Source organism: Podarcis melisellensis (genome assembly GCF_964234715.1).
Source record: "Podarcis melisellensis genome assembly, chromosome: 14".
In the NCBI taxonomy this organism is placed as follows: Eukaryota; Metazoa; Chordata; class Lepidosauria; order Squamata; family Lacertidae; genus Podarcis; species Podarcis melisellensis.
Genome location: NC_138546.1, coordinates 51,836,810 through 51,858,422, shown reverse-complemented (window position 1 = coordinate 51,858,422; position 21,613 = coordinate 51,836,810). Strand labels below are relative to the sequence as shown.

Genomic DNA, 21,613 nt, shown 5'->3' with positions numbered 1-21,613 from the left:
GCAAGGAATTCAGAATGGCAACTTACAGCAGCTTCTCGCCGTTCAACCCAGCATCAGGAGACTGGGATAGGTACACCACCCATTTCAACTTCCTCCTAGAAGCTAAAGAAGTCACCAACAACACCAAGAAGAGGGCATCATTCTTCAGTGTCTGTGGAGAGGGGACATTTGAAATCGCCCAGGCTCTCCTCGCGCCTGAAGAAGTCGCTACTGTTTCTTACAAAACAATAATGGAATGGCTGAAGGGGCACTTCTCACTGCAGCCCTCAGTGGTAGCTTACCGAAATGCCTTCTATGCAAAGCGGCAAGCCCCCGGGGAAATCATAACCAGGTTTGTGACCTCCCTCTGCCAAGCTGCCCAGTTCTGCAACTTCTCAGAGTTGGAGAACATATTTCGTGACCACCTCGTTGGGGGCCTGAGGGATGAGAAGCTGCAACGATGCCTCTACACCAAGAAGGACCTAACGTTCCAGGTCGCTCTGGAGGAGGCCCTGGCAACTGAAGCTGCCAAGAGGTTGACTCAAGAGGCACAGCCGAGCCTGCTGCCCTAACTGAGGGTCCACCACGAAGACCTCACTGACGACTCAGAATCCGACAGGGAGGAGGTGCACTCAAGCAACGCACACACCACAACTGCCTTGACGAGAAGGAGGGAACTGTGCAAGCTGTGGGGAGAGCCACGAGAGGAGGACCTGCTGTTTCTGCAACGCAGAGTGCAGGCAGTGCAGAAAATTGGGACACATCACCCGAGTGCGTAAGGCTCGGCCCACCCGACGCCAGGCATCAGATGACCCACCCAAGAGCACCAAGGCAACTTGGCGGAGATCACAGACTGCCAGGCATACCAGTTGCCCCATTCCAACACAAAGAAAATTTACGTAGAGATACAGATAGAGGGGGCCCCGTGCCGCATGGAGCTTGACACGGGTTCAGCTCTATCTATAATCTCGGCACAGAGCTTAAGGGAACTGTGGCCTAACAGGGGTCCCAAACTCAGGCCGGCCCCATTCACCCTTTGGGACTTCCAGAAACGTAAGGTCCCCACAATGGGGGTGGGGACCTTCAGGGTGCAATATCGAGGGCGGAAGCGGCAACTGAACTTGCTTATGGTCAAGGGCCCCTACATTAGCTTACTGGGATTGGCAGGGTTTGGACCACTAGGGCTAGCAATTATGGGGGTGGACTGCACTAGCTTACAAGTGGACGTGGGCACCATATGCAAAGAGTTTCTGGGGGTTTTCGAAGGGGCATTGGGATGATATACTCCCCCCGCATTGCCCTACAGCTAGACCCCGCCGGGTCCCGTTCGCCCTGAAACCCAGCATAGACAAGGAATTGGACTGGCTCATGGAGCAAGGAGTGCTGGAGCCGGTGCCTAATGCCCCCTGGGAAACCCCAATTGTCACACCCGTCAAGCCTAATGCTTCGGTCCACATCTGCACAGACTACAAATGTACCATAAACAAGGACCTCATGGCCCATGTATACCCAGTCAGCCATGTCCTCGCCACCCTGGCTGGGTCAAAAAAATTTGGAAAGCTGGACTTGGCCCAAGCCTATCAACAGCTGCTGGGGGATGAGGCCACAGCAGAGGCACAGACGACTGTGATGCACAGAGGAGCGTTCAAGATAAAGCGGCTACAATTTGGTGTCAGGGTGGCACCAGGCATATTCCAGAATCTAATGGACTCCCTGCTTAAAGGGATTCCTGGCGTCACCCCCTTCTTCAATGATGTGTTGATTACCAGGCCCATGCCAGAGGAGTTTGAGGACCGCCTCCGCACCGTTCTGCACCGTTCCAGACGGCGGGTCTCAAGGTGAAGTGGGAAAAGTGTCTACTAGGAGTGCCTCAGTTGGACTTTCTGGGATTTATGGTAGACGCAGAAGGGGTCCACCCGACTGGGGACAAGGTATGGGCCATTTGAGGTGCCCCAGCACCCAAGGGCAAAACTGAACTTCAGGCCTTCTTGGGACTATTGAACTTTTACCATGCCTTCCTCCCCCATAAGGTGGTGGCAGCGGAGCCCCTACACCAAAACCTGGACAACCGGGCGCCTTGGGTGTGGGGCCAGCACCAGGAGGCTGCATTCCAGGCAGTCAAGGACTTCCTCATTTCAAACTTGGCACACTTCGACAAGAGGCTGCCGGTGGTGCTAGCAAGCGACGCTTCGCCCTATGGCATTGCCCTACGGCTCACTGCAGCCGAGTGGAACTAATCGCAGATCGACAAGGAGGGTCTGGCAATCGTGAAGGGAGAAAAAAAAATCGTGAAGGGAGTAAAAAAAATCCATGATTTCCTGTACCCTTACCGTGGTGACTGACCACAAGTCGTTGCTCGGCCTGTTTGCCCCCAAGAAGCAACCCCCCAAGTGCTGTCTCCCCACTCCTTGGGTGGTCAGTTTTCCTCGCTGGCTACCAGTATGCACTGATCTTCCGCCCTGGGAAGGTGATGGGCCACGCGGACTCCCTCAGCAGGCTACCACTACCAGAAACAAGCCCCGACCCAGCACCCACGCAAGAGGTTATGAACCTGGAACTGCTTCCCGACCGCCCCATTCAGGAACAAGAAGTTGCGCACCATTCCACAAAAGATAGGGTCATCTCCCAGGTCCTGACCGCCCCGTTCAGAGCCCCTACACAGACTCCTGGACAACCGGGCCCCTTGGGTGTGGAGCCAGCACCAGGAGTCAAGGACTTGCTCATCTCAGACTCGGTCTTGGCACACTTCGACGAGAGGCTGCCGGTGGTGCTAGCATGCGACGCCTTGCCCTACGGCATCAGCGCTGTGCTGGGACACCAATTCCCAGACAGAAAAGAGGTGCCTGTGGCATACTTTCCCCAGACGCTCACCGCAGCTGAGTGGAACTAATCGCAGATCGACAAGGAGGGTCTGGCAATCATGAAGGGAGAAAAAATAATCCATGATTTCTTGCACGGGCGGCCCTTTACTGTGGTGACTGACCACAAGCCGTTGCTCGACCTGTTTGCCCCTGAGAAGCAGACCCCCCCCCCGACCCAGAGCCCATGCAAGAGGTTATGAGCCTGGAGCTGCTTCCCGACCACCCCGTTCAGGCACAAGAAGTTGCGCACCATTCCACAAAAGATAGGGTCATCTCCCAGGTCCTGGACTGGGTGTGGAGGGGATGGCTCAGCAGCAGCGCCAGGACAGAATTCGCTGGCTACACAACCCACAAATGTGAACTGTCGGCCCACAAGGGGTGCCTGTTATGGGGAAGCAGGGTCATCGTTCCCCAGCCCCTCTGCAAAAGGGTCCTCACAGCCCTAAACGAGACACACCCAGGGGTAGTGAGAATGAAGGCCCTTGCCAGGAGTTATGTGTGGTGGCCGGGGATCGATCGAGAGATAGAGGCCTGGGTCAAACACTGCCAGGCCTGCCAAGAATCCCACCCAGATCCCCCAAGAGGTGAGGATATTTCACCCCTCCCATTGCAAGAATCTGCTGATCTTTCAGAAAGGAGGGGGCGGATTTTGCTCATTACTTATTCCGCTCCAGCCTGACTTCAAGGGGAGTCTGAGTGTTATCTGTGTATAGATAAGGTCACTGGTCATGCAGCTGTAACACTAAGTGCAGTCCAGTGTCTCCATTTAGTCTGTAGTTAGTTTGTATAGTAAAAGGTAAAGGTAAAGGTACCCCTGCCCATACGGGCCAGTCTTGACACACTCTGGGGTTGTGTGCCCATCTCACTTAAGAGGCCAGGGGCCAGCGCTGTCCGGAGACACTTCCGGGTCACATGGCCAGTGTGACATCGCTGCTCTGGCGAGCCAGAGCTGCACACGGAAACGCCGTTTACCTTCCCGCTGGTAAGCGGTCCCTATTTATCTACTTGCACCCGGAGGTGCTTTCGAACTGCTAGGTTGGCAGGCGCTGGGACCGAGCAGCGGGAGCGCACCCCGCCGCAGGGATTCGAACCGCCGACCTTTCGATCAGCAAGTCCTAGGCGCTGAGGCTTTAACCCACAGCGCCACCTGCGTCCTAGTTTGTATAGTAGCTGTAGAGAATAAAAGAAGTTATTCTACAGAAGCTGTCGTCCGTGTGGTTCATGCTCTGCTGTGCTCCGCTGACTACTGAAAGTGAGTTTGGTGCTCACAGCTTTGAGTTGTGAGTCCACAGTACTTAGACCTGCTTCCTGCGTGGAAGGTCTCTGGAAGTGCTTTCCAGCTCGCCTGGCCCAGTCAGGGCTGAAGAGGTTGAGCCCAGTCGGTGGCACTGGCTCAAAGGCGAAGCTGACAAGGGGCCCAGTCCAGTCCTGGGAGTCCGCCCGAGCACCATGGTCACGCCTGCACGTGGACTTCGCTGGCCCCTTTCAGGGGAAAACATTCTTCATAGTGGTGGACTCCTACACCAAATGGCTGGAGGTCGCACTGATAGCATCTATTTCTACGGCCACAGCCATCTGGGTACTAGGTAGGCTGTTTGCAGCCCATAGGCTCCCTGATACCCTCATCTCGGACAACAGAACTGCATTTATGTCAGAAGAATTCCAGACCTTCACAGCGCAGAACACCATCCGCCACATCCGCTCAGCACCATTCCACTCTGCCACCGCTGTATGACACAAGGGGACTGGGAGTACTGCCTCGCTGCATTCCTTCTAGCACAGCACAGCACCCCCAGCACAACGACTGGCCAGAGCCCAGCTGAACTAGTAATGGACCACTGCCTCGCAATTAGACTGGACCGCCTTCACCCTGACAGAGCTCAGGATGAGGAAATGGCGGGGAATGGCAGAAACCCCCGGACCTTCGTGGCCCAGGACCCAGTGTACGCAAAGAATTTTGAGGCAGGCCCGTCATGGGTACCTGCCACAGTCACCAGGGTGACTGGTCCCGTGTCGTACAAGGTGCTAACTGAGGGGGGCGGGCAATGCTGGCGCCGCCACTGCAACCAGATATGACGATTCCCAGGAGAAAACCAGGAGGAGGGTGGGACAGAGGGGTCCCAAGGGGACCGCTGGGCAGTGAGGCCATAGAGCAGGAGGGGTGGGTAGGGGAGGCAGAATCAGTAAGTACAGAGGGGACACCGGAGCCAGAGCCGCGACCGAGCGGGCCGGTTGCACCAGACCAAACAGCCCTGTCATAGCCAGCAGCCTTGGAACACAAGCCAGAACCAGAACCCCTGACCAAGGAACACCCCAGGCCGCAACGCATACGTAGGCGCTGGCGTACCTTGAGGACTACAAATGAATGCAACCTCCCAGGCAGGACTGGAACTTAGAGGGGAGGGGTGTTATGTACTGAGCTGAATCCTAGAACAATAGGATCCAGAAGGCAGCAGTCTGGAGGAAGTGAATCAGCAACCTGATTGGCCTACAGGAGCAGCCTGGAATTAGCCAATCATTGTGTAAGTAATGTATATATGCTAGATGTTTTGGGGGAAAGCTTCATTCATTGCTACTATGAGCTGAATAAAGAGCATAAAATTCACACTCGACTCCGAGTATATTTCAAATTCAAAGTGCTGTTTTTCACCTAAAGGTAAAGGGACCCCTGACTGTTGAGTCCTGTTTCGAATGACTCTGGGGTTGTGATATTCATCTCACTTTGTTGGCCAAGGGAGCCGACGTTTGTCCGCAGACAGTTTTTCTGGGTCATGTGACCAGCATGACTAAGCTGCTTCTGGCGAAACCAAAGCAGCGCATGGAAAACCTTAAATGGCTAAGGACAGCAATACCTCCAGGGCCACATCTTTCCATGTGAACCTACCCAGACCTTGAGATCATCTTCTGAGGCCCTTCTTTGTGTGTCTCCTCCTTGAGAGGTCCAGAGGTTGGCAACACGAGAATGGGCCTTTTCTGCATTGGCTCCCCACTTGTGGAATGCTCTCCCCAGGGAAGTTCACCAGACACCTTCATTAGGTGGCAGGCAAAAATGTTCGTTTTTGAGCAGGCCTTTGGTTGATTAACATTCAATGCCCTTTTAAAATGTGTTGGGGATTATTGGCTCATTCTTGTTTTTGTTTTTATTATGTATTTTATGCTTTTATATTTTGATTTTAATGTTGTGAACTGCCCTGAGACCTGTGAGTATAGGGTGGAATATAATAATAATAATAATAATAATAATAATAATAATAATAATAATAATAATGATGATGATGCTTTAGGGTCTGTTTAGCATGCAAAGCCTTAGCTAGATTTGTTCATTAATTCATTAAAATTTTCCTCTCTATACACAAACACACACACATTTAAAATGGACAAGACAGCTCATGACAGATACATAGGAAATAAATCCATGAAAAAACCAGCAGCACAGAATTAAAATAACAAAAAAGGGTTTTCTTCATCAGCCTCCTAAAGTGGCACCATCCTGCTGCTGCTGAAAACCCCTCGGTGTTATTCCTGGGGCAATGGGTCCTGTATTCACAAGTCCCCCCATTTTCCTGTCAAAGTGATAGACCAGCAGGGAAGGGTCCAGATCTCGCTCTGTGTGTCCCTACAACCAGTATACATCTGTCGGGATGGGAGTTTATTTACTCTCAGCACTCATGTGGTCGCTGACCTTTCTGCCAAGATTCATCCAGCCTGTCTCTTGCTTCCAGTTCTTTTCCATTTTATGCTGTGAGCAGCCTTCACTGAAAGCACATAGATAACTTCAAGGAGCATCAACTCGGATGAGTTACTGACTGAGCTAAAGAACCACAACCTCGAAGGGAAAGGCTCTTTGTTTCATTATCCATCTTTCTTTTCTAAAGTCATCTCATCTCTGCAAAGGCTGCATTTTGAACAATAGGAGGAAGGCGAGGGGAAAGGAAAGTTGTTCAAGAGAACTGCTTGGTGGATGCACAAAATAACTAGCCTGGGCATGTGAGCAGATCCATCACAACTGGTGACTTATTCAGAGTCCTTCAGCTATAGATCAGAATGCTTCATGGTGAATTATGGCAGGTGGGCATCTATTTCTCCTCTTTATTGTGTGTGTGGTGGCAGGAGCAGTTTATCTTCAAAGACATTCTTCTTTCGAGCTGTTCCTTGGAGCCCTTCATAAATATTATCCAAATTTTGCTGGTAGCAGCAGGGCTTGTTGTCCAAGAGTTCAAAACAGACCATCTCAGACGCTAATAGGCAACAGCCAGCAGCAGCCTGATAGAAGGAGCATTGTTGGACAGCTCATGGTGCACGGGGGGGGGGGGGGGTAGGCATCCCAAACTTCTGTTGACTGGTTGCTCCAATGACTTAACACCATAAATTCATCTGAAATAAATTTTGAAACAAATTTTATGTACCATTCCTGAGGAACTTTGAGGAAAGCAGCATTTCAAGAAGACTACAAAAAACACCCCCTAAGTAGATTTGCTTGGCAGTGGCCTTATCCCAGAACATCCAGCCTAGTAGTTTGAAAACTTTTGTAGATCACTACCTCCTTGGATCCTATAAAAAGCATTATTCAGAGCTGTGATTTGTATGACTCACCAAGGAATATAATAACACTATAAAATTCAAAACAGTAACAATTAATTGCACGTTATTATTTCCCCAACCTAGCAGTTCGAAAGCACCCCCGGGTGCAAGTAGATAAATAGGGACCGCTTACCAGCGGGAAGGTAAACGGCGTTCCGTGTGCTGCGCTGGCTCGCCAGATGCAGCTTGTCACGCTGGCCACGTGACCCGGAAGTGTCTGCGGACAGCGCTGCCCCCCCCTTAAGCGAGATGGGTGCGCAACCTCAGAGTCGGACACGACTGGCCCATACGGGCAGGGGTACTTTTACCTTTTTTTTTTATTTCCCCAGGGGCAGTACTTTGGGAACCACTGATCTAGTCGTAGTTGTGTTCAGTCATAGGGAATATTGGATTGATTTTCCTGATTCTGTGTTCCAGTGTTCCTTTCACACTGCAGTACCTTTTGCATTATGGAGCTGTGGCTTTTCCACAATATACTGGTATGTTGTGCTAAGTTTTATTCTCACCAGTGAGTGTGGTGTGACACAACAAATTCCAGTAGAGACCATTACTACTCCCTGGCCCTTTCTGCAGATGCGTGCTTCTGTTCCACCAGGATTCCCCCATGAAATGGTGTGGGAAAGAACTGCCTGCCAGGACCCCACCCCCCAAATCCCATCTGGTTTCTGGTTTAATAGGTTTGCAAACTGATTATTTCTGGAACCAGCTCACACAGAAGTGTGCTAAACTTCCACTATATTCTTCTGGATTTCTAGAAGGGGTTTTTATGTTGTCTGAAAGGTCAAATGTAGTGTGGAAATTTACAGTTAGGGAGACATTGGAGAAACAGATTAAACTGCTGTGTGAATGCGGTTGTACTGTTTTGTATATCCTGGCTGACCTGCCCATATTGAACTGACATGGGTTGCCAGACCGCAGATGATAAGGTATTTCAGAGACAAGCAGCCACTGTGGAGAGGCAGAGCAGGTCCTGTCATCAGGCAGAGCGAGGCTTCAGGTGGTGGACGGCAAGGCTCCTTCAAATCTTATGGAAAATGTATCTTTGGTTGTTCTGAGTTCAGTTGTGGAGAGCTTTGGACCTGCTCCAGCTGTGGACAGGATTGGATTTAGGTTTGATGAGGCCTTAAGCTACTGAAGGTAATGGGGCCCTTTATATGTCCAACTGTCCTTTGTCAACAACAAATTGTCGCTGTTTTTTGTGTTGAATATATACTATATGGTAATTTATGGACCTAATATGTATCTAAAGCCATTTGCCACTGTTGCTGTATGTAGGTTTTATTTTATTTGTTTTTTATCTTATATTTTTGAAATGTACATCCAGGTTTTTTCCTTTAATTTTTTTTGAGGGGTCCCCAAGCGAGTGGAGCCATAAGCTATAGCTTGTTTAGCTTATACATAAAAGCCATTCAGAGGTACTATCTCTTTGTCTCCCATCAATAATGCAAATAAAAAGAGACATTCCATTGATTAAATGACAAGTTCCCCTACAGGCTTGAAGGAATTTTGCCAAACATGGGCCAATAAAACATCTGTGGGCTGGAAGGAGAACTATGGTCTTCCTGAAAAATGGAAAGACCCAGTCAAAATGCTGCTTTCACAGAAGGCGTTTAAATAATCAGGAGAGATTCATGGTGTACATGCTGGTGAGCAATGACTTTTTCTTCTTATTCTTCTTAAAAATGATTGACAATGCAAAGAAAAATATGACCAGACATTAGTCAGGTGTGTTCTCTTTATTCACTGCCTCTTCTTTTGGAAAGGTAAAGATTACAGTCTTCTGGTCAGACTCCTGACTCAGGAACAGCCAGCGGAGGGGGGGGGGCGTGGGCACCTAGCTTCTCAGCCTAACCTACCTCACAGGACTGTTGTGGGGAATAAATGAGGGGAGAGGGGAACCAAGGATAAAAAGGGTAGGATATAAATGCCATAAATAAATAAAAAGTCTTGTCTGGGGTCAAAATCCTATCTTGCCATAAAGTGGAAATCTCCTTTGGGTAGAAAATACACTTGAGGCTTAATTGCAAATTTAAGTAGATTTATTTCCCATCCTGAGCTGTGGGATCATAAGGCATAGTCTAACATTTTGTCTGCCTCCTCAGCTCTTTGGTGGCAAAGATAGCTCAGTCGGTACTGTAGGAGACTCTTAATCTCAGGGATGTGGGGTTAGGCCCCACACTGGGTAATAGATTCCTGCTTTGCAGGGGGCTGGACTGGATGACCTTTGTGGTCCCTTCTAGTTCAACAATTCCATGATTCTATGAAATCACCAAAGTGGATCAATAATAAGCAAGGCTGAGAATGTGGGCAGGCAGGCAGACTTGTAGAGGTGTAGGAAATTATTGTAGAAGATTGGCTCTGCTTGACTTTAAGACAAAGAGTTCCTGAAGTTTCCCCATTGTTATCAGGTATTGCCCCCCTTAGCCCATCAAAACAAGAAGTTCCTGTTTATAAGGCAGCCTCAGCTGCGCCAGGTTTCCTTCCTTCCTTCCTTCCTTCCTTCCTTCCTTCCTTCCTTCCTTCCTTCCTTCCTTCCTTCCTTCCTTCCTTCCTTCCTTTTTTCCACTTGCTGAACAAAACTCTGCAATACACAGGCCTTGTTGAAAGAGCAAGCACCATCTCCTGAATGCAAATGATCACAAAAAATAGAGATTAAGACCCAGAAATCAGATGAGAGAATTGATGACAATCTGCACAAGACATCCACCTTTAATATCTGCAAAGAGCTGAGGATTCTATAAATGAAAAGCAAATTTGCCAACTAAAAGATATTTTCAAATGCTTTTGTCTGCTTTGTTGTACACATCCCTGGACAGTCCCAAGAAAATGGAGAGGTTTTCTGTTAAGAACTTGCTTGTTGGTGTGCCATGAGGAAGAGTCCGAATGCTCCGTGCTTGAGTTATAGCAGGGCCAAAGGAACCCCCAGTGCCCTTGTGATTTGTGATGCTCCCTTAGCTACTTTTGGACTCTCAGCTGTCCTTGGAGGCGCAAGTTAATTCTTTGTCCAGGGCAGCTGTATACCAGCTCCATCTGGTACACAGGCTGAGACCCCCCTGCCCGCAGACTGTCTCGCCAGAGTGGGGCATGCTCTGGTTATCTCCCGCTTGGACTACTGCAATGCGCTCTACGTGGGGCTACCTTTGAAGGTGACCTGGAAACTACAACTAATCCAGAATGCGGCAACTAGACTGGTGAGTGGGAGCAGCTGCCGAGACCATATAGCACCAGTCCTGAAAGACCTACATTGGCTCCCAGGACGTTTCCAAGCACAATTCAAAGTGTTGGTGGCTGACCTTGAAAGCCCTAAGCCGCCTCAGCCCAGTATACCTGAAGGAGCGTCTCTACCCCCATCGTTCAGCCACTGAGGTCCACTGAGGTCAGCCACTGAGGTCCAGCACCGAGGGCCTTCTGGCGGTTCCCTCACTGCGAGAAGCGAAGTTACAGGGAACCAGACAGAGGGCCTTCTTGGTAGTGGTGCCCATTCTGTGGAATGCCCTCCTACCAGATGTCAAGGAAATAAACAACTATCTGACATTTAGAACACATCTGAAGGCAGCCCTGTATCGGGAAGTTTTTAATGTTTGTTGTTTAAATGTGTTTTTAATCTTTTGTTGGAAGCCACTTAGAGTTGCTGGGGAAACCCAGCCAGATGTGCGGGGCATAAATAAATTATTATTATTATTATTATTATTATTATTATTATTATTATTATTATTATTACAGTATTGGATTAAGTGACTGTGCTTCAGCTAAGGGTGGACCTTGTGGGTGTCATTAAGGGCCTCCTACCACTTTTCCTTTATAAATGTGGGCACCATAGATTTATCATCAAAAGGATATGCAATGGGTGGTCATTTCTGCAAGACTTAAAATGCTGTCTGGCATTGGTGTGGCAATACCGTGTGGCATTGGTGTATGGGTGTGTTTGTATGAATGTGCATGGATGTATTTGAATGGGGAGGATGGATGAGTGAGAGAAAGAATGGGGGCAGAATGACCTACCAATAGGTCCTACCAATGAGTGTAGATTTCCCTGCCCACTTTTTGCATGGACTTCGCTTATCATGGACATGCAGCTCTTGGAAGGTTAGCCATGAGAGGCACCATGATGCCTCTGAATCCCCATTCAGCCCACCTTGGGCCAGTCACTGCTTTTCAGCCTAACCTACCTCACAGGGCTGTTGTGAGGATAAAATGGAGAGAGGCAGAACCTGCTTGGCAGGGGGTTGGACTCGATGGCCCTTGTGGTCTCTTCCAACTCTATGATTCTATTCTATGATTCTATGTACACAATTCAGATACTCACTGTCAGTAACATTTGAGGTCTGAAAGTATTGTGTGTGGCAGTGTTGTCTAATATCCAGCATCAAAGGTTTCTAATTATGAGAAGGGGAAACCTGTGACCCCTTATCCCTGAGCCGGAGGTTCAAAGTAACAATGAGCCACTTTGTGAAAGTGAAGAAAGAACTGTGAGGGGGTCTTTCTCCCATCCTCTGGACACCCTGGGAAACTCAAGAAACCTGCTGTACCTGGAACTGGGTGTGGAGAGTGCAGCTGTGGACAGCCAGAGGAAGTGCCGTTCACCTTGAGCCTGCCAATAAAAGCAAATCTAGGGAGATGTCTTGTAACATTTGAAGATGGCTATCATATCAAATCAAATATCTTTAATATGGTCAATGACCAGAAAGCAATTTATAAAAATATATATATATGACATTATAAGTAGTATTGTGCTACAAATAACAGTGGAAATATGGCCAATTCACAGAATTGGTGCTTGTATTTATGACCAGGTTTCGACTTTTAAGGTATTAAGAATTCAATTCAGGTGTCACTACTGTTTATTATCGTTCCTTCGATGTTTACAATTTGAACTTCGTTGTTGACATCATTGCTCGTCTTATTCTTGTTGCAATGTAACAGTACTTTGCCACAAGCCTGTTAAATACTATTACAAACCTTGAGATAGAAGGAAAGGACATTCAGAATCCAGTGGAGATCAGAAGGTGCTTCCAGAGATACTTTAAACAACTTTATACACAAGGGCCACAGAAAGAGACTGATATAGATCAATTTTTAAGAACCAATGGATTACAAAAAAATCTCTCAAAAACATAAGATAATGCTGAACCACAAAATTACAGAACAGGAGATTGAAGGTTCCATTCAGAATATGCAGCTGGGGAAATCTCCAGGGCCGGATGGGTTAACTGCAAAATATTATAAATCTTTGAAAGACTGGTTAATTCAACCATTAAAGCAGGTCTGCAATGAGATTTTGGAGGGGAAGAAGGCGCCTGAGTCATGGAAAGAAGCTTTTATTACACTTATACCAAAAATTGAGTCTGAAAAGACACAACTTAAGAATTACCGCGCTATATCCCTGTTAAACGTGGATTACAAAATTTTTGCTGATATTTTGGCTAATAGATTAAAAAAGGTATTGGTTGAAGAGATACATAAGGACCAAGCTGGTTTTCTCCCAGGTAGACACTTGTCTGACAATACAAGAAATATAATTAACATTTTGGAGAAATTACAAGTGAATATTAACACAAAAGCAGTTTTAATTTTTATAGATGCGGAGAAGGCCTTTGACAATATTTCTTGGAATTTTATGAAGAAAAATCTTCAGGGAATGGGGGTGGGACAAGGGTTTGAAAATGGTATAAGTGCAATTTATTCAGAACAAAAGGCCAAATTGATAGTTAATAATGTGGTGACAGAAGAATTTAAGATAGAAAAAGGAACACGACAGGGTTGCCCTATCTCTCCATTACTTTTTATCTCGGTCCTGGAGGTTCTGCTGAACATGATTAGAAGGGACCGTCTGATTGAAGGTATTCGGGTCGGAGTTAAACGATATAAATTGAAAGCTTTTGCAGATGACCTGGTTTTGACGTTACAGGAGCCAGAATCTAGTACGAAAAGGGTATTAGACCTGATTCAAGAATTTGGTCATGTGGCGGGATTTAAGTTGAACAAGTCAAAAACTAAGGTGCTTGAGAAAAATCTAACACCGATTGAGAAGGAGAGGTTTCAGAAAGAGACAGGCTTAACATTGGTTAAGAAAGTAAAATATCTAGGGGTTTTTTATGACTGCTAAGAATTTGAATTTATTTAAAGATAATTATGAGAAATGTTGGTCAGAAGTAAAAAAAAGATTTAGAAATATGGTCGAATTTGAAGCTTTCCTTGTTGGGTAGAATTGCAGTTATAAAGATGAATGTATTGCCAAAAATGTTATTTTTGTTTCAAGCATTGCAAATTGTGGACAAGATGGACTGTTTCAAGAAGCGGCAGAGAGATATTTCTAGATTCGTCTGGCTATGCCTTGATGTGGGTTATCTGTAGGAGGTTTAGTGCTGTGGCCCTACCTTATTCATGTACCCCTATGATGCTTTAGTTCATAATTCTGTATTGTGTTTTATTTCTGTGTTTTATTTCTGACTATCGGTCGAATAAAGGAATTGATTGATTGATTCGTCTGGCAGGGCAAAAAGCCCAAAATAAAATTTAAAATATTAACTGATGCAAAGGAAAGAGGTGGGTTTGCCCTGCCAGACCTTAAACTTTATTATGAATCAGCAGCATTCTGCTGGTTGAAAGACTGGCTGCTTCTTGAGAACACAGATATGTTGGATTTAGAAGGTTTTAACAATGCATTTGGATGGCATGCATACTTGTGGTACGACAAGGTAAAAGCACATAAAGCATTTAAAAACCATATTGTCAGGAAAGCTTTGTTTAATGTCTAGATAAGATATAAAGATCTATTGGAAAACAAGACCCCAAGGTGGTTGTCACCAATGGAAGCAAAGGCTCTGAAAAAACTCAATATGGAGGCCAACTGGCCGAAATATTGGGAAATATTAGAACAAGAAAGAGACAAATTGAAATTGCAGAGTTTTGAGAAATTAAAAGATAAAGTGTGAGATTGGCTTCATTATTTTCAAATAAGAGAGGCTTACAATTTGGACAAAAAAATTGGTTTTCAGGTGGAGAAATCAAAATTGGAAACAGAACTGTTAGATCCAAAAACTAAGACACTATCAAGAATGTATAACTTGCTGTTAAAATGGAATACACAGGATGAAACGGTTAAATCAGCTATGATTAAATGGGCACAAGACATTGGTCATAATATTATGTTTGCTGACTGGGAGCAGTTGTGGACCACCGGTATGAAATTTACGGCATGTAATGCCTTAAGAGAGAATATTATGAAAATGATATATAGGTGGTACATGACCCCAGTCAAGCTTGCAAAAATTTATCATCTGCCCGACAATAAATGTTGGAAATGTAAAGAGATTGAAGGTACTTTCTTTCACCTCTGGTGGACGTGCCCAAGGATTAAGGCTTTCTGGGAAATGATATATAATGAAATGAAAAAGGTGTTTAAGTATACTTTCTTGAAGAAACCAGAGGCCTTTCTCCTGGGCATAGTCGGCCAATTGGTGCCAAAGAAGGGTAGAACCTTCTTTATGTACGCCACAGCAGCAGCAAGAATACTCATCGCAAAGCATTGGAAGACACAAGATCTACCCACCTTGGAAGAATGGCAGATGCAAGTAATTGACTACATGGAGATGGCAGAAATGACTGGTAGAATCCGAGACCAGGGAGAAGAGTAGGTGGAAGAGGATTGGAAGAAATTTAAAGATTACCTTCAAAAATATTGCAAATTTTATGAATGCTAAGATGATGTTGGATTTAAAAATAATATGGCATTAGTGACTAAGTTATGGAATATGTAACAATGAACTAAAAAGGGATGAAAGATTGGAGATATATTATGTTAAGCTATATAATTAATAATGAGAATTGAAAGAGGGTAGGGATTTGCTGAATTTGATTGATAAATGGGAACACAAAAAAGGGAGGTGTGAGGAAGTCAAGAACCAGGGTTAAACAAATATAGAGTTAAAAATTGGGTTTTTTTTCTTGTTTATGTTTTTTCATTATCTTTGTTTGTACTGTTTTATTATGTATTCTTTGTTTTATTCTTGTGTATTTTTGTTATCTTTGTTTTTTCTTTTTATGATGTATGTATTTCTATGCTTTTTTGTAAAATTTTAATAAATATCTTATATAAAAAAAGGCCTGTTAATTTCGGGCTCTTTGTCAGCTAACAGGTGTCTGATATAGGTGTCGTCTGTACTACGAGGTATTTTCCTCAGAATCGGTTTGATCAGCTCTTTTCTTGAGTCTCGATATAATGGACAGTATAAGATGACATGCCAGATTGTTTCGATTTCGTTGCTGTTACAGGGACATAATCTTTGTTCGATCGGTATTTTGTTGTATCTTCCCTCTAGAAGAGCTGAAGGGAGAGCGTTAAAGCGGGTCCTGGAAAATGCCCATCGGTGTTTAGCGTTGTCTAGAACTTTGAGATAGTTTGCTAGATGGGGCCTTTGGGAATTGTATAGGAGTTTATAAGTTATCGGAAGTTGGTTAAAGTCATTTTGGGCTTCAATGTCCCTGAGTCTTTCTTTGATTCTGTTCTTGGCCCTTCCCCTTTCTAAACTTAATAAATACTCTGGGGAGAGACCATATGTGGCCAATTTTCTGAGAGCGCCCTTCAACCAACTAGATTGGAATTTGTCAAGAAGCATGAGGGAAAGTAGTCCAACCGGCGAGTTGTTAAGTCTTAGCGGCTATCATATCTCCTCTCAGTTTCCTCTTAATTATGTTAAACATACCCAAATTCTGTTGATGAAGCCTAGAAGAGTATTAGTTGCATCACATTGTTGACTGTTTAGCTTGTAGTCTGTTAAGATCGTTAGATCCACATGTGCTACTGGCCAGGTAGGTGTCTCCTATCTTATATTTGTGCAGCTGGTTCTTCCTGCCTAAGTACAGAACCTTACACTTGTCCCTATTGAAATTCATTTTGGCCTAGTTAGTTTTGGCCCAGTTCTCCACTCTGTTAAAGTCATATTGAATCCCATTTCTATCCCCTGCAGCCTTAAGTTCATCAAGCTTTTTGAAGTTGACCTTCTTAAATGTCAGGAACGTTCCCTTACTGACAAGTGGAGAAGAGGCAGACACAGAGGAAGAAGAGAGAGAATTCCTAAGGGAGGTAGAAGCAGTTAGCAGCAGTAATGTGACCCAGAGAGCAAGACAGGGAGGCACAGCGTGAAGGAATGCAACTTGCAAGCTCTGATTTTTAAGAGGAGGAGGAGGAGGAGTTTGGACTTGATACCCTGCCTTTCACTCCCCTTAAGGAGTCTCAAAGCGGCTAACCATCTCCTTTCACAACAAACACTCTGTGAGGTGAGTGGGGCTGAGAGACTTCAGAGAAGTGTGACTAGCCCAAGGTCACCCAGCAGCTGCATGTGGAGGAGCGGGGAATCAAACCCGGTTCACCAGATTATGAGTCCACCGCTCTTAACCACTACACCACAACAGAAGGAGAGAAAGAGATAGGGGAAGTAGAATTGCCCCGAACTCGTAGATTAACTAGGCTAGCAGAAAAGCGTGGGCCTGGGTAAAAGAGAAGGTGGCGGCTTCCCTGTTGGGGACGGAAGGGGAGGAGCCTAGTTCTGGTAACTGGATCATCGAATGAGGAATGATTTATCTGAGCTCCGACCAGAGCTCTCTGTATTGAACAATAAATCTGGAATAATGACCTGTCTGAAGTTGTGTCGTGTGTGGGAGAGACACCAAACCAGTCCAGAGCGCATGTTTGACTACACTCAGTTTTCCCTTACGTGTGTATGATGAAAACCAGGAGGACATGATCCCTTCCTCCCAAGTTTCTGAGTACTTCCACTTCATTGATCATCTCCTCCCTGTTGATGAGGACCAGGTCCAAGATAGATGATCCCCTTGTGGCTCCTTCCACTTTATGGGAAATGAAATTGTCAGCGAGGAAATGGAGGAATTTGTTGGACCTGACATAGTTTTGTTTCAATTCAGGAACTGGTTTTGAAAGTACAAATTGTATATTGAAATGAATTTCTCCTTCATACCTACCCAAGGCTACCCCCAAATACACTTTCTGAAATGCAGTGACCAAATTTGTGACACATTCAATTTAAATTTTACTGCATATAATGTCAAATCATTTTCTCCCACTTTGCACTACTAGTAACAGAAAACCTTATAAAAATGCTTCCATTTTGAATTTTGGGGGAAATTGAGTTGTTGAATAGTTATAAAATTTTAGGGTGCACATACATAGCTGACACACATTCCACAGAAAACCAGTCCTTCACCCTTCAAATTTTAGGAAACATTCCTGGGAAAATTACACATTATTTTAGCACACAGAGCAATCCTTACAGCCATCTTGGCTTTTCTAATTACTCCTCTCTCTGCAGAAGGAGATATCTTGGAGAAACCTTTTCCAGTCGTTCTTGTCACTTAACAAATTCTTCAGATCCTGTCGTTGGGGGATATTTGTGTATGAATAGGGTGGGCCTATGACCTGGATTCAAGAACAAAGTATTTACCATCTCAAAAGAATGGCCAGGCTGCCCAGGTAAAACATTATCGGGTATCCTGGCAGACAGGAGAGAAGCCCCACACAAATTTGTGTTGTAGACTGCCTCTTGTGATGCTTTCTGGGTGGTCTTTGGCTAAGGGGTTGGGCAATTACAAAAGGTTCCTGCACACTTTGATCAGGGTCTCTCTTACTTCCGTGCAAGGGGGGGCGCCCTCTGTTGCAACAGAAAAATAAAGATCTGCTTTCCACTGGATCCTGCCTCCATCCATTCATCTCTGACAAATCATGGACTTCGGAGACTCAGTCCCTTGGGGATTTGAGCAGCAAAAGCCAACCCCTCTATTTTCCTATATCAGCTGCAGGAACAGAAACACTTTTTGTCCCTCAAAGTTCAGATTTAGCTTTTTAACATCATTAAGCCTTTGGTCAGATGGCATGTTAAGATACTGATCACTTCTAAAGCCTACAATTTCAGACCTACTGCAGCCAAATAGAGTATAAGTGCTGGGCTGTTTGAAGCCATCCAACAGGAGTTAGTAAATACAATGGGTGTGTGCACACCCCAATATTTGTCTTGGACTCAGCTACATTCTTCACAATAATACGTTTTGAACGCGTTATAAATATCTAACGCTAGATGGCGCAAGAGAGCAAAAAGGAGTTCATGTAGATTTTTACATACACTCCCCCCCCCCTTTTTGTATAACAATTTAATTTATGGCTTATTTATAGCATTTTCAACCTGTGTCTAGAACCACCCCTTGTCTCTTTATCTGGGCATTAAAAAAAAAAAGCTGTTACTGAGTTGCTCTGTTCACTTAGTTTTGGAGTCTGTGCTCTCTCTGCTTAGATCTGTGATTTGGGTTCCAAGCCGCTCTGCATAAAATTAATCTGTATGCTCCCCACTAATGTAAACACCCTGAATTGGGTCTGGAAGTGAACTGGCAGCCAGTGCAACTGTTTTGAAACTGGGGTTATACAAATGCTAAATTGAACTCCACTCCATAATCTGACGGCTGCATTTCGGACCAGCTGAAGTTTCTGAGTCATTTCAAGGGCAGCCTCAGGCTCAGTGCTTTGAAATAATCCAGTCTGGAATTTTAAGAAATAAATAATGTACAAAAACACATTATTTCTTACAGAACATGTTTTGCAAACATGCAGAGCAATGCACACAAAAATGAACACAAAATTTTGTGCAGATAGTTTTTTCTAAAAGAAAAATAATAAGAATGCAAACTGATGCAGAGATGAGGTAAACTGAATTTAGGACTGGAATAAAGAGAAACAAGAAGAAACTGCATTTATGAAATCTGAGGACCCCTTTCATCTCCAGGAGAACTCACGGTGAGGATCATTTCCTGTGTCTCTACCCGAGACTGCTCTGCCGCTCCACGACAGGAGACTCAACGCAGCACTAAAACCAGCCAATGTACTCAGGGAGCTGCAGCCTTTTTAGGAATAAATTCATGGCAGTAATTTAATGGCACGAGATGTTATATCTGCATTTCCTTATAAATGTTGTGTTTCATAAACCAAGCAAAAAGCGGATTGGAAATACAGGAAGAAACCTGAGCACAATCTACTTGATTGATACCACTGTGAATTATGGTGTTGGTATATTTGAGACCCTGCAGTAGAATGAATACTGTAGTGTCTGTACCTTTGGACCAATGAAAGAAAACAGAATTTCAGTGATGTTTTGCAAAAGACTCCTTGTTGCTAAGCATTATAAAGTGGTGTCATTTATATTAATAATTTAAATAAAAATGTGCATCTACCTGTAATATTTCTTTGTTCCTTGAGTCAGCCAATAATCCTGATATCAACTAATCCAGAATGCGGCAGCTAGACTGCTGACTGGGGGCGGCCACCGAGACCACATAACACTGGTCCTGAAAGACCTACTTTGGCTCCCAGTCCGTTTCCAAGCACAATTCAAAGTGTTGGTGCTGATCTTGAAAGCCCTAAGCCGCCTCGGCCCAGTATATCTGAAGGAGCGTCTCCACCCCCATTGTTCTGCCTGGACACTGAGGTCCAGCGCCAAGGGCCTTCTGGCGGTTCCCTGTGAGAAGTGAGGTTATGGGAACCACGCAGAGGGCCTACTCAGTAGTTGAACCCACCCTGTGGAGCTCCCTCCGATCAGATGTCAAGGAGATAAAGAACTATTAGAAGACATCTGAAGGCAGCCCTGTTTAGGGAAGTTTTTAATGGTTTATGTTTTAATGTACTTTTAATCTTTCTCTGGAAGCCGCCCAGAGTGGCTGGGGAAACCCAGCCCGATGGGTGGGGTATAAATAATAAATTATTATTATTATTATTATTATTATTATTATTATTATTATTATTATTATTTTATTATTATTAGGCTTTGTTTAAGATGCTTTGGAACCAAATGTTGCATGACCAATCTTATTTACGTGGTAGACTTTTATCAGGGAACTGTCCCATGCAAGCTCTTTGTAGGTCTCTTGATTTCAATAAGAACATGGGTGACCTTCCAGATCCCATCAACCAGTTCCCATCAACACTAACCACCGGCCACACTGATTGAAAGTGATGGGAGTCGGAATCCAAGAACATCGGAAAGACCTCAGGTTTCTCTAGGTAACCTGCCCCAAGCTATATAGCACTTCAAAGGTCACAATTGGCTCTGTGAAGTGGGCACAGGAAAGACTTCCATTATATTATGTCCTGTGAGTCACAGGAAGCTGCCTTATAACATGTCAGGCTATTAGTCTATGTAGATCAGTACTGTCTACACTGATTGGCAATGACTCTCCAGGACTTCAGATGGGGCATCTCTCCCAGACTTACCTGGACATTGAAGTTGGGGACCTTCTGCATGCAACGCAGATGCTCTATCACTGAGCTATGGCTCTTCCAAGGCTGGTGCCTTAAAGTTCCTCAAATATGTCACCCATAATGTCCACCTCACCTGACCTCTAGTGAAACTGAACCTGTCACGCTCCCCTAAATCCACCTCTGCAGGCATCTTCTGTATGATGTTTTTGAGACAATATTCTTTCCTTAATTACAATCAAGAAACAAGCATCTCAGGGTCGAATCCCCACAAATAGGGTGGGTAATTTTTAGAGTCTGTTTGCACATAGCTCTAGTTAAAACCATCCAAGCTAAGAACACCATTGGTTTCTGTTAGATAGGAGACGACACAGCAATTTCTCCAAAGCAGCTCTTTATTTGTAAGCTGGAACAGAACTGAACAGCAAACAGCTCAGCCGGCCTGCTTTTATAGGCAGCTGGCTGTCAACATTGTAGCAACAACAACCCAGGGTTTCCCTCCTAAAGTAACTGACGTGGACCTGAGTGAAAACTATATACACGCTACTCCTGGTGGCCAGGGTGAGAACTTCAATACATAACACCCCTCCCCACCGAGATAAGGCATTAGTTACAATCATAGTGGTTCCATTACATACAGCAATACCCTTATTGGTTTCAGTAAGGCACATAAGCATAAATTGACCCTATTCACCATACAGCTTTACATGTGCAGTTTGTCCAGTGAACATAGTCTTTTAAATATGCTGGGCGCTTGGAAAACCTGCTGGATCGCCAAGAGCCAGTACTAGAGTCCGGGTGGTCTTCCGATTCTGGCTGCAACTGTGGTATGACCAAATGTGGCATTAAGCCCATGTTCCCTGGCTCTGCTGCTGTTGAAGGAACCGCCGTGAACGGACTCAGCGGACGGTCAGGCATGGGGGTGGTCTGAGTCTCT

General features: G+C 45.2%; 1 long non-coding RNA gene across 1 annotated transcript; it reads right to left on the bottom strand.

The window, feature by feature from the left end:
- Positions 1-21,057: 21,057 nt before the first annotated feature.
- Positions 21,058-21,391, bottom strand: LOC309356397. The gene is made up of 2 exons (XR_014162760.1): positions 21,261-21,391; positions 21,058-21,219 (listed from the first exon to the last, which is right to left on the bottom strand). It is a non-coding gene; the product is annotated as an uncharacterized lncRNA (long non-coding RNA).
- Between the last annotated feature and the right edge of the window lie 222 nt (positions 21,392-21,613).